Here is a 7,652-nt window from a genome sequence, read left to right as displayed (position 1 = left end):
AGGGGCCCTTTCCCCCGGGGCGGGGACTTCCCAGGGGCTGAGACGACAAGAATGCAACATGGGCAAATTAATTCTTTGGGCCCCTTTTGCTTGGAAATTACGTAAGATTTGTTTATTAGTTTAATCGAAAGCCCAAAGCTTGTCGCTGATTTTTGTGAGGGCATTCTTTAGAGAGAGGAGGGGAAAAATAAAGGAAACTGTGTTTTCTTTTTCCCCCGCAGTATTTCCCGGGGAAAAAACTTGAATAAGGACGGATGGGACGGATGCCCCCCCCCATCGCGATCCAAAAACTTATGACTAAATCGACCACCGAACTCGAGGGTGTTTCCGTTCAAGTGCAATGTCTACTTTTCGAGTACCGACGTACAGCAAAATCCAACCAATCTTACCCTTTTTCATTATATATTAAACAGCGAAAAAAAAATGAAAAGTACAAACTTAATACAGTGTCACTCATAATTTTAAAAATATACATTGTTAAAATCTTATTTCTAGATAAGAATATATATTAAACAGCGAAAAAAAAAAGTACAAACTTAATACAGTGTCACTCATAATTTTAAAAATATGCATTTGTTAAAATCTTAGATTTGATAAATATAACATAGTGTATGTATAATAGTATTAAATATACTTATATTTAATTGTTATATATATCTCTCTATAAATGTTAATAAGAAATCTCTTTAAAACAATTTTCATTAAAGAAACTGTCATTTCAAAAAATAAAAAAAAAAGTATTAATCTCTTTTTCTTAAAATCTACCTATCATACATTTAAAAAATGTTAATCTCTCTCTTTCTTTTAGAGGAAGTCTTTGTAAAGTGTGCTTTTTACGCATTATCGTATCAAATAGTAACAATAACATTATTTTATCAGTCATAAAATATAAATCTCTTTAAAACACTTTTCCATTAAGAAACTGTCATTTATAAAATAAAAAAAGTATTAATTTCTTCCTCTTAAAATCTATCAGCATTTTAAAAAAAATATTAATCTCTCTTTCTCTTTAGAGGAAGTCTGTAAACTGTGCATTTACGCATTAATCATATATTAAACAGTACAAATAACATTATTTTATCAATCAAAAATATAAATAAATCTACTTTTGATTGGGTCCATATTTGTGGTATTATAAATCTATTCCCATTCAAACGTATACTCGTTTTAACGTCTCGACGACATTACTCTTTTCGTGGCAAGGCATCGGCACGTAATCATAAAATATTTGTACATTTTCAACAAGTCTTCGATAAGTAAGGTTTATCTTGCAACGTTGCCTTCTGTCGCTATATCAACATATTTTTAAAATTTTACGCAACGCTTTTTTTATCTTAACCTTGTCCTCTGCTTTCTTCACTAAAGTCTATAGAAGCCAACAAGAAATATCATTATTATAGTTCAGTTTGATTATTAATCAAATTCGTTATTATTTACCTTAAATGACTTTAATTCGTGATAAAAAAGGGGCAATTCTCCTGGCAAGGAATACAATTACAAGTGAAATAATACTGTTTCAGTAGCTTCTGTTGTCTTATTGCTCTCGGCATGATAGCATAATGTTGGCCAAATTATCAAAAGCTATAATGACACAAATATCAACATATATTGTAAACAATATTTTAACAAGCAATTTAATCCCTGCTCGCCCTTTCGAATGGGATACATGGCGTATACCAACATGTGTTAGATTTTGAGTGCCTTATAATTTGGATACAACTGTGATTAATTAAGCTACCAAATGGCATTGCGGCTATACCACGTTCTACACATTCAAGCCTTGCTCTTCGCTGAACTGCAAACATCACATTTAATTTACAAATGACAAAGAAAAAAATAAAAAAAATTGAAACAAACAAGCAAATGATAAAAGACCGTAAAGACACACCTGTGAAAGACATGAAAGTAAAAAAATAGTAGAAAGTAGATAAATAGTAGATAAAAGCACACACAGAATCGATTGTATATTATTAAAATACTTAGTAAATACATCACTGTGAACATTGCTGGGAATTATCTGTTGATGTCTTAAAATGAGACTTCCGAAAAACGTAACGTCATCGTTTTTCGACAAAACGCTTAAATCTTGGGGTTTAATTTAGCACCAAACATCACAGACGTGTCGTAAGAAGTACAAAATAAAGAAAGTATCCAAAGATCTCCTGAATAGATCAAGACCAGGTCGTTTTGCTATTCGTCACAAGACGTATATACTAATGATTTATCACTATGTAATTTTCCGTCTTGAGAAAACCCCTTTTCCGTGGATCTAAAACAATAATAGTATTATATATAAAGAACTAAGAAGTCACCAGTCGATAATTAAAAATGGTAATAATAGTATTGAAAACATTGTTTTACGTATCAATTGTTTTAAAATTTTACAAAAATTTTGTGCATACCATCACATTCTTCCAGCTTTTTCAGCATGGTTTTTAAATTCTTTCATACTGCCAGCTTCTCTTACAGCAAGCACAGCCAGCCTTATGCTAAGCAAAATCAAGATTGTAACAGTCATGTTCGATCAAAGCAGGGAAAACAGCCCCACTCCACATCGTGACATTTTTTCCATTCAGCATATCTGCATTCCTCTGAACAATACTAGCATAAGTGCAATAGTTGCAAGGTATATTCGCCCAGCACACTTTCAACAATTTTGGGAACAGTGGGTATGCAAGTTTGTTTTATTAATAACAATGTATAAGGTTCTCCACAGCAATTACTTCACCAGGCCGAATATTAACGAAGTAGCGATAACATGTCTGCCATAGCATGCATTGTATTTATAAGCTACTGCATCGGATGCAACATGGAACTTCATTATTATAGGTGCAAAAGTAGGGAGAGGAGGTTTCATTTCCTGATTCCTCACTTCTGCCGTATTAAATTATCTTAACAGGTGTTCTGTTTGTGCAACCTTACAATGTAAAGTATCAAGCTTTGATCGTAATTTTTTTTATTTGTATCATTCAAAGACATTTTTTCCACCAATGCTGCGCTTCCTTCAAAATGTCTTCCACAGAACAACTTTCCCAAAATCATTAAACATTCTGTTTTACGTACATAAACTTTGTCTTAGATTGCGGATAATTTAGGACCCGTGCTCTGTCAATATCTTGAATACATTCTGAATGTAAACCTAAAGAAATAATATGCGACTGTTAGCATAGGCAAGAGCAAGTTTCTCAGAAGGATAAGGAGCAAACGCTACACTCATTGTATATAATTCAGGCCTCAATGCATGTCATTTATTTAGAGCCCCCTGATAAAAACTTTATTGCCTTGCCCGCAATTTCTCAGATTCTTTGGTTTTTTTTGGCATACCAGTTGTACCAGGAACTAATCATATTCCAACAAAACTTTGAAAAAAAATTTACACTTTCCTGATCAGTTTAATTTCTATATCTACTGTGAGTTCACAATGTTGTTTGCAAAAAAACAAACTTTGGCATTTAAAAATTCTTTTTTTTGCACCATTTTGCAAAAAAAAGTCTAAATTGGGGTTTAAAAAAACTTAAAAAAAAAAACACGAATAATTTCAATAAAATAAAATAAAATCGAAAGTATATATTTGTCATTATTACCGTTTAAAAATTGGTTGTTTAAAAATTTTAAATTTTAAAGGGGGGATTAGCGAACCGTTTTCCCCAAAAGCTTTCCTTTGTTAAAATTTTGGTGTATACGAGAGAAGGATAGGTGGTCATTCCCCCTCGATTTAGCTGCAACGGAATTCAAAAAGCGCCTCTATGGCACAAAACGTGACATTGAACTAGTAGCCCCATGTGCCGATGCCCCCCGAGTGGTAAAGGCTATGTGACGGACGTGGGTTCGATTCCGTGATTGACGACACAGTTAATAGACAGTCGAAAAAGGCCCTGCCTAAAAAAGGAACCCGCCATTTGTGCGATAGTTTTTTCCCCCCCCTTAAAACCCGCCCCACCTTTGCCCCTGGTTCGAGTGTGAAAATTTCTTTAGACTTAAACCAAAAGACTTTGCCCCGGGTTTCGAGTCCGTGAAAATTTTTAGACCCCCCAAAAGACTTGCCCCTGGTGAAAATCCAGGCAAAATTTCGTTTGACTTTCCAACAGACTTTTCCCCCTGGTGCGAATCCAGGTTTTGATCATGAGCCCAATTGAGATTTTTGGCCCCCTTTGTGGGGTTTTTTGTGTGGGGAGGAGAGAGAGAGAGAGGAGAGTGAGAGAAATATTTTACTATAGCATATAATATATAAAATTTTAAAAAAAAAAATTATTTTTTCACAAAAATTTTTTTTTTATTAAAAATAATCCGTTTTTAAATGTGTATAACACAGTGTTAAAAAATTTTTTTAATTTAAATTTTTTTAATTTAAAATTTTATTAAAGAAAATTTTTAAAAATTTTACTTTTAAGAATTTAAAGGCCCCTTATTTTTGTAAAAAATTATCACTCGCCAATAACATTTTTTCGAGTTTTAAAATACTTAATTCAGAAATTTTAAGATTCAAAATAAAAGTGATTAATTACTCGAAAAAGTGAAAAATTGGCTTTATAGTAATAAATTTCTATAAGGGTTGAAATAAAGTATAAGAGAAAAATGGGTAATGTGAGCGTATGCGAAATGTGAGATGTAAGAGATATTAAAATTTTAATTTTTCGATATAACTTTCAAAAAGTACACGAGACAAAAAATTAGTTTGGGAAATTGTAAGATTTAAAATTTGGGGAATTTAATTCTATTAATTAAAATTTTCGAAAACCACCTTACATCCGCGCCGGCTCACATAATCCCCATTTATTAGTGAAATTTTAAGTTCCTTATTTTCAAAGTTCCCTTTTTTGTTATCAAAATTTTACTTTTTCAAGTTTTTTATTTTTTATTCCCGCTTTTTTTATCCAAAGTAAAATTTTTTTATCGCAGTTATAAAAAATGAAAAAATTTTACAATTTTTGATATAATATTTATTATTACAATTTCTATATATATGCACCCTGTCAAATACGTGATTATTTCACATTATTATATCTTTTTTAAAAAAAAAAAAAAACAAAAACATTGCAAAAATCAAAAAAAAAAAGCCTGCCGCGAACGGAAAATGAAAAAGGGAAAGCACGCTTTTTCGCGAACCCGAAATTTTTTTTAAAAAAATCAACAATTCAACAAAATTTGAAATTCTTCCCAAATCATGCACAAGTAAAATTTCACAATAATAATTTTCGAACTCGAAAAAAAAATCGTTTACTGAAAACCGCAAACAAAATTTGAAAAATGGGAGTTAAGAGTAAAGTCTGGATAAAATTAATTGGCAATAGAAAATTTAAAATTTTCAAATAGAAAAAATTTTGAAATTTCCCGAGGTTTACAAATAAAAAAGTAAAAATTTTAAATAATTAGTTTAAAATTTTGCTCGCGGAGAGGATTTTTAAAAACAAGATTTTAAAAGAAGGCCCTTTTAAAATAAAAACAGGAAAAAAACTTTGGAAAAATTTAAAGGCGCGTTTAAACAGATAAACGAATGAAATAAATACCCCCTTGTTTTACTTATCGCTGTAAGCTACAAGTTCTGACGTGTATAAATTTTATATAAAAATTACAAGGTGCGGAAAAAGGGACCAAGTAGGGCGGATTTCTGGAAATTTGGAGACGATTTTTCTTAGCAAAAATTTTAAAAGAAGTCAAAATTTTGGGTTTTAAAAGCGATTGAAAAAAATAGGTTTTTTAAAAAACTAAACGTTTTGGATTTTTTAAAAGTCAAATAATACATTTTCATTTAAATTTAGGTGAGTTTATAAAAAAAATTTTAATTAAAGGTTAGTTTAAAATCATAAGACAAAGATTAAAATTTGTAAAAAATGATGACCTTTTTCGACATTTTTGGAGGAAAAATCGTTCCCAAATTGCCAAAGAACCATTTGTAACTTTTGGTTTGTTGTTAGGGACCCCCGTATATTGGCACGATTTTCGGTTGTTCAGATTCTCGAGGTTTGAAGTAGGAACATAGGTATATAATCTTTTGGGATTTCCCGAAGGGAAAAGAAGACAGGACAAACAGATGAGAGTTAATAGCTATAATGTTATAAAAAAATAAAAAAAAAAATTTAACCGACCTACTAGTTTTTGAATTTTTTTTTAATAAAATGTTTCATTTATTATTTTAAGTTTTAGCGTTTAATTACTTTTTTTTTTTTTATAATAATTTAATTATTCTAGAAAATTTTATATGAGAAAAATAAAACGTTACGTTTTATAAAAATTAATATTTTTGGGGAAACCGAATATAATTTTTAATAAAAAAAGTGTTAAAAAATTTATTTGATTTTAATTTTAATTTTTTATAGCAAAGATTTCCAAAAATTCTAACACAAAGGGGATTTTTTTCATCCATATATTGCAATTAAGTATTATTTTAATTTTTAAATTTTTAAAAAAATAAAATTAAAATTAAAGGTAAAATAAAATTTTAAACACAAAAATTTTAAAATTTAAATTATAAAGTATACCCAAAATATTTTTTGTCCCAAAAAAATTTAGAAAATTTTAAATTTAATCAAAAAAAGTTTAAAAAATTAATTTAAAAAATTTTAAATTATTTTTTATATAATTAAAAAAACATTTAACGTCAAACCGTGTGAAATAATTAAAAAAAAATTTGCTAGTTACGTAAGTCAAGTTTTTTAAGTTTAAAACTTTTTTTTTAAAAAAAACAATTTCAATAAATATAAACATGTTATATTATACTTAATTTTAAAAGTAATCAAAAGTCGCCGAATAAATAATGAAATCTCTCCCCCAATTTTAAAGTCGACTAGATGGCAAAAATTTATTTAAAAAATTGTTAAAAACAAAGTCGGTGTCATTTCGCCTTTTAAGTAACAGATTAAAACAATAAATCAAATTTTTCCCCCCAAAACCCCCCAAAAATTAACCCTTTTTTGTGAACAAGATAAAGACAGAAGTGAGCACAAAAAAAAAAAAAGATGTTGATGTTAGCAGGAAAAAAGTCACTGTGACTAAATTTTCCGAAAAAGTCGACATCTATTTTTTTTTTTTTGTGCCACTTTGTCGTATACATTGTTATCAAAACAATGGTTTAAATTTTGTCGGGGGTTTTCTGTAAATTGATTTTTTTTTATTTAAATTTATTCTTTAAAAAGGGCTGCAATGACAGCCGAAAGTTGTATTTAAAAAAATTTTTAAATAAATTTGCAGTTGGGCGACTTTAAAAATTGGGGGAGAGATTTTCAATACTTTTATTATTGAATCTGTTTTTTTTTTAAAAGTTTTATTTTTATCATATAAATAAATTTTTTAATTTTTTTTTAATTTTTTTGATATTTAATTTGTTTTAGTATTTTTTTACGAGAAAAAAAAAACTTCACGGGTTACGTTTTAAACGAATAAATAATTTTTGTTCAAAAAATTTTATTTGACCCTTTTAATTTTAATTTTTTTTTATTAAAATTAAAATTAAAAAAATATACTTTAATGCGAAATTTTATGGGTGAACAAAAAACCCCATTATGTGGTAAGAGTTTCGGACTCTTTTCTAAAAATAAAATTTAAAAACAAATATAATTTTAAAAAACTTTATATTAAAAAAATATTAATCGACTCTCGAAATATTAACATTATAAAACGTATAGAAGTATTTTTCACATATTTAAAAATAAAGA

At 28.7% G+C, this 7,652-nt stretch overlaps 1 pseudogene; it reads right to left on the bottom strand.

The window, feature by feature from the left end:
* Positions 1–1,106: 1,106 nt before the first annotated feature.
* Positions 1,107–3,347, bottom strand: LOC146724644 (protein-lysine N-methyltransferase SMYD4-like; annotated as a pseudogene).
* Between the last annotated feature and the right edge of the window lie 4,305 nt (positions 3,348–7,652).

Source organism: Nylanderia fulva, unplaced genomic scaffold, assembly GCF_048542155.1.
Source record: "Nylanderia fulva isolate GAGA-0341 unplaced genomic scaffold, ASM4854215v1 Scaffold1216, whole genome shotgun sequence".
Classification (NCBI taxonomy): Eukaryota; Metazoa; Arthropoda; class Insecta; order Hymenoptera; family Formicidae; genus Nylanderia; species Nylanderia fulva.
The sequence above is the reverse complement of the archived record's forward strand: the minus strand, read 5'-3'. Positions and strand labels throughout refer to the sequence as shown.